The sequence below is a fragment of the Oncorhynchus masou genome, chromosome 15 (assembly GCF_036934945.1).
Source record: "Oncorhynchus masou masou isolate Uvic2021 chromosome 15, UVic_Omas_1.1, whole genome shotgun sequence".
In the NCBI taxonomy this organism is placed as follows: Eukaryota; Metazoa; Chordata; class Actinopteri; order Salmoniformes; family Salmonidae; genus Oncorhynchus; species Oncorhynchus masou.
In genome coordinates this window covers 34,838,809-34,845,514 of record NC_088226.1, presented here as the reverse complement: position 1 = coordinate 34,845,514, position 6,706 = coordinate 34,838,809, and positions in this window count along the sequence as shown.

Below are 6,706 nucleotides of genomic sequence, written 5' to 3'. Positions count from 1 at the left end.
CAAGCTACAGGACATCGTCACCCAACTGAAGCCAAAAGCAGAATAAAATAAATGAAAACAACCTATTAATAAATCATGTTTTTTTTGTGCTAGATGAAAGCTAGGTATTCAAATCAAATCAAATCAAATTTTATTTGTCACATACACATGGTTAGCAGATGTTAATGCGAGTGTAGCGAAATGCTTGTGCTTCTAGTTCCGACAATGCAGTAATAACCAACAAGTAATCTAACTAACAATTCCAAAACTAATTTCTTATACACAGTGTAAGGGGATAAATAATATGTACATAAAGATATGAATGAGTGATGGTGCAGAGCAGCATAGGCAAGATACAGTAGATGGTATCGAGTACAGTATATACATATGAGATGAGTATGTAAACAAAGTGGTATAGTTAAAGTGGCTAGTGATACATGTATTACATAAGGATGCAGTAGATTATATAGAGTACAGTATATACGTATACATATGAGATGAATAATGTAGGGTATTCATTTCTAATCCTTTGGCCATGTTGAATAAATCCCATGAAATACACACACAAAAATCCAATAAATAACCAATGGTAATAGTATAGCAACCCCATCCAATGAATAACCCATTAACATCCAATGGGAATATGAGATAATCCTATGAAACCCCAATGACAATCTTGTTAATTGAGAGTCCCATTACAATCTAAAGTTTTAAGTTTTCTGGGGGGGGGGGGGGTCCAATCCAATCCAATGGGATAGTTCCAATGAGAATCCTATGGCATTTTCCCTTTGGGAATCCAATGATAATTTTTATAGGGGATCCAGCACGTCCAGTCTGCAACTAGCCATGGAGGTTTAGAAGACAGCAGTGCGCTTGCAAGTCAGGAATTGAGGAAGTACCGCCAAAGGTTTACAGCTAGTAATGTCGCACTAGCCATTGATTTATGAGCTAGTAGCTACTAAAACAGTGGTTGTCAAACCTCTCCTTGGGGTCCAGAACTAGCACACCTGATTCAACTTGTCAACTAATCATCAAGCCCTCGATTAGGTGAATCAGGTGTGCTAGTTCAGGGCTTAAACAAAATGGTGAGATGTCTGGGGGTCCCCTACTGTAGGTGAAGCTATATATAGTACAGTTCGATTGTATATAATAGAATTTACGTCCTAATTGTTGAATATTTCAACTGAGTCTGTGTGTACCAAAAAATTAACCTATTTATTCTGATACTGGGAAAGATGGGGAGGTCTCCCTTTATTATCCGTGGATATTTCAATTGCCATACTTGGCTGATGGTCATTGTGAAAAATCTGAATTTAATGATAGGAGACATGCAATGAAGTGGATTCATCATTGGCCGAATTATCAGTGATTTACATAGCACTAAAAATACTTGGATAAGAGTAGTTTCAGACGAGAGCCATTTCCTTCCCCAAAGCGTACCCCTTTTGAGTCAATTATATCAATCAAGAAAAGCATTAGTTTTATATTTTATGGTGCAGTCATTTAAGAGGGATCTATATAAATGTTACCCTTTAAACATGGTCATGATGTATTTGATAGACTAGACATTCTGTCATCACGGCATATTACACTGAACAGAAATATAAATACAACATGTAAAATGTCGGTCCCAGGGCCGCATTAATGCAGGAGCTTACTGGGCCTGAAGCCCCTGGGCCCAGGCCCATGGGGGGCCCAAAAGGAAGGGAAAAAAGAGAAAAATAACATACTGAATAAAAATGTTGGACGTTACTGCCAAATGATCTAAAACCACTTCGGAGGCAGCTTATGGTAGAGAAATTAACATTCAATTCTCTGCCAACAACTCTGGTGGATATTCCTGCAGTCAGCATGCCAATTGCACACTCTTGACATGTTTGGCATGGTGTTATGTGACAAAACTGCACATTTTAGAGTGGCTTTTTACTGTCCCCAGCACATGGAGCACCTGTGCAATGATCGTGCTCTTTCGTCAGCTTCTTGATATGCCGCACCTGTCAGGTGGATGGATTATCTTGCCAAAGGAGAAATGTTCACTAACAGGGATGTAAACAAATTTGTGCACACAATTAGAGAAAAATAAGCTTTTTGTGCATATGGAACATTTCGGGGATCTTTTATCTCAGCTCATGAAACACTTTTACATGTTGCCTTTATATTTTTGTTCAGTGTAATAAAATAAAATAAATGTAAAAAAAAAATGCTAAATTAATTAAATATATAGGGTATATATTATATATACAGTATATCCGTATATGTAGTATATATTTTGTCTTTTTTTTTTTACTCAGGAGCTTACTCAGGAGCTGCTCTCAGTCTGCTGTTGCCGGCTGCCACTTTGCTAATCATCAGATGGGGGGAGGAGGTAGGGGGCCCATGTGGGTAACTGGGGGGCCCTGTCTTGATTGGGGAACTGATTCATAAAAATAAAAACTGCATAATAAATCAATTCTGTTAGTCAGGGGCTAGGCCCAAGCCTGTAGGTGAGCTCTTGAGGCAAAATGTTAAATAAATAACATGTTTTATTCATTATAATTATTTATCCAACAATAGGAGCCCGCTTCCAATGTTCAAAATACACCAGAGAACATAATTTAGCCCAAGAAGATCAATAGTTTATAAAAACATAACTGTGGATTCAGTTTTATCGCAAGAGCATACAGGTATCTGCCAAAATAAAGGAAACACCAACATAACATGTATTAAAAGAGTGTTTGGCCACCATGAGCTGCCAGAACAGCTTCAGTATGCCTACCAGTATGCCTACAGATGGGAAGGCTGCAGTTTAGGCAGCATGCTTGTCAAATATACAGCGTGTTGCATTGTGGTCAAAGACATATAATCAATAGAAGGGTTTTGTAACCTCTTGCCCTGTCAACTTGACTGTTAAACTCATGGGTGCAATAGCATTGGATGCTAGCCCTGACTTGAATAGGAACTGACATCTATGGATTATATTTCTATGGTTGGTTGCAGCTGTTGGTTTGCCTTATGGGATTTCAGAATACAATTGGGGGATAGAACGTACAGTTTGGAAAGCAAATGCCTACTGCTAAAAAGAGAAGACTAATCTGTCTGTAGAACCAATAGAAGGAAAAAAATTCACAACAAGTCCCAATTTTTAGCTAACAGCAGCACTGTTTTTCAAAGTAGCTCATCTTGAGATAGACTACTGCCACGACGAGAGCATCAGCCATCACCATGAGTAGGCATTGGCTTCATCTTCATCATTAGGTGAGTCAATGTGCAACTGGAAATTGTGTTTAGTAGCCTCCTGTAGCCTATGATATACTGTATATATATGTTCTCCTAATATTGTACAATCTGAGTCCCAGGCCTTATGATTTCTTAATCTGGCCCTGGTTGGTCCCATGTTTCATGAGCTAAACAAAAAGCTTATTTCTCTCAAATGTTGTGCACAAATTTGTTTAGTTAACATTTCTCCTCTGCGAGATAATCCAATCCACCTGACAGGTGTGGCATGTCAAGAAGCTAATTAAACAGCATGATCATTACAGAGGAGCACCTTGTGCTGGGCACAGTAAAAGGCCACTCTAAAAATTGCAGTTTTGATCATCTGAGACCAGCCACCCGGACAGCTGATGAAACGGTGGGTTTGCACAACCAAAGAATTTCTGCACAAACTGTCAGAAACCGTCTCAGGAAAGCTCATCTGCATGCTCGTCATCCTCACCAGGGTCTTGACCAGTTCAGTGTTGTAACCGACTTCAGTGGGAAAATACTCAACTTCGATGGCCACTCGCATGCTGGAGAAGTGTGCCCTTCACGGATTAATCCCGGTTTCAACTGTACCGGGCAGATGGTAAACAGTGTGTACAGCATTGTGTGGGCGAGTGGTTTGTTGATGTCAACGTTGTGAACAGAGTGCCCCATGAGGGTGGTTGGGGTTATGGTAATGACAGGCATAAGCTACAGGGAGATATGTATACTGTAGCTAAGAAAGTAATACTAAGTGTATGTTGTGTAGGAAGATGTTAGTAGCCCATGTGCCTCACCCTAATAATTTGGTCTATTTACCTCTCTTAATTTTGTCTACTGTTCTGACTGTTCTACTGTAGCCTATAACCTGTTTTAGAGAAATGTAATCATTGAATATTGTAAGAGCTTTCATTGTCTGCTTATATGCCCCCTTTATTTACCTTACGGTTCTAACTTGGTGTACAGGGAGAGCCCTGTAAGAACGGCCCATGTTCTGAATTCTGTCCCTGTACATTTCAAAAGTGCTGAACAAATAGATATATTAACTAACGTTACGTCCGTCCTAGCTCGCTCATTGTCTTAATCGAAATTACGGATGGCCTCTTATCCGCTTGTCGTCCCCTTATGCCATAGTTTGTACATCTCAATTGTCATTAGAAACTACTTTTGTTTTAGCAAGTCAGCCATATCAGCTATATTTTTTTTAAAGGGAGTAAACGAGGCTGAATGAACTGTTTCGCTGCCGGACAAGGCTCCGCTGATAGCCAGGTGTAGCAGTGGTAAGATGTTGGGACTTTATGTAGGCCCTAACAGTTTGTGAGCACAGTTTGTCGCCGTTATAGTGCAATTAATGTATTGTTTAGTGTTGTGATGTGCAGTGCAGTGGCTTTGCTGGCCTGCATTCCACCTTTTGTTTTTGCCCCACCAAGATTTACATGCTAAAATCGCCACTGGAAATGAGTCTTGAACGAACAAATGAATATAACGACACGTCCTGACCAAACATCCTCAGCATGAAGGTAAACCCAGGGACTTCTTTCAGTATCGGACAGAATGCTTCAGGAAACACTGCTTTGACAGTGGAAAAGTAGCTAAGTCAGCTAGCAAGGCACTGATGTCATTTTATAACAGAAGCAGAAAAGTATTTTATTTAACTAGGCAAGTCATTTAAGAACAAATTCTTAATTTCAACGACGGCCTAAGAACAGTGGGTTAACTGCCTTGTTCAGGGGCAGAACGACAGATTTGTACCTTGTCAGCTCGAGGATTCGATCTTGCAACTGTTACTAGTCCAACGCTCTAGCTAGTAGGCTACGCTGCCGCCCCAAAAATAAGGGAGTACTATCTCTTGTAGTTGATGTGAGTTTCTCTTCCAAACAATCCCGTGGCCTAGTACACAGCTAATAGCTAACGTTAACCAAAGCAAGTAAGCTAGCTAGCTAGCTACTGAGTGCAACCGTAAATTACAGTAAATACAGATGAAGATGAAAAATGATCAGGCTTACTGTACAACTTACTGTAGAAATTATTGTTGAAAACAAATCTAGATTGAAACTGTTGCTGTTAAAATACAAGTAATAATTATTATTCTGAACTTGAATAAATTGATAGAAGCGAGATGCTTTTTGAGGCAAACACACATAGTTCTGGGTTGCTCATCATCTACAGCAGGAAGCAGTCACCTGCCTGACTGAGAAAGCAGTAGATGTTCTGATCCAGTTTGGCACCACATACTTATGCGAGTCAGGGTTCTCAACTCTGGCATACTTAAAAAACAAGTACAGAAACAGACTCCATGCTGAGCATGACCTCTGTGTTGCACTGTCAAAACCTGAGCCCAGAATAGTTATTCCAGTTCAGAATAAACACATATTCATTGTATTTTAACAGCAACAGTTCTAATTTAGACTTTTTTTTCAACAATACTTTCTACAGTACAGTAGGCCTAATCATTTCTCATCTGTTCTGTTTCTTAGGGTTGCACTATCAAAAACTGAGCCTGTGTGTGTTTTCTGTTCTAAATCTGTGTGATGTGATCAATCAGTTTATTCCAGTTCAGAATAAAAATGATGTATTGTATTTTAACAGAAACAGTTCCCACCTAGACAGATATGTAGGAGTGGTTTTAATGGGAAAAACAAACACGAAAAGCTATTTATATAGGTATTTCATTTCATTGTTATTTGTTCTTATCTATATTGCTTTTGTTTTAGGCATAAGGGAGATTACATGTACCAATATTTACGCATAGTTGCATATTTTCATAAACTTGGGTCCCAGGGAAACACAACACTTGTAATTTGGGTCTCAGGATGAAAAAGTTTAAGAACCCCCAGTGTAGAGAATCATTTTACCATCGAAACCGCTGTGAAATATATTTTCCATAAGCAAAAATATTGACAAAAAAACTCAATTTGAGAACGGGAAGCATAGAAATAATGCAGATAGAACAGATCTACCACTTCTTAGACTTGCTTTAAATGAGAATGACAGATTGTATGTGCATTTGGTTGGGTTGCCCAAAAAGTTCCATATTGCACTGTTTTAGTAGCATAATCCTACATCTCTAACCTGTTTTTAATTCTTTACTTTGGACCTTAATTCATTTGGACCAGGCAACATGTCATCAGATGTAAACTGAAAAGGTCAGTCGCCTCATTTATCAAGGCAAGGTGGGGCCTGGAGGAAATAGTAGTAAATTACATTTTTTTGTGTGTCTAATATCACCATGAATTTTAAGGAAATGTTGCACTTCCATCATACTATAGCTCCAGTTTGAGATACAGTAGTCTATATGACAGTCTTAACCTTGGTTTTGCTCTGGTATTTCCAGGTCATTTTATCCACTGTAGGTAGAGTTTATATTTGTGATGCTACTTTTAATAAAAGGAACTGCTCAACCTTTTCATATCGGTCTGAATAATTGATGATCATTTGTTTTATTGCCATTAGGCTGCAGAGGGCAGCAGTGAGCTGAAGAGTTTCTTCTCGAGAGGCTCTGCTGAAC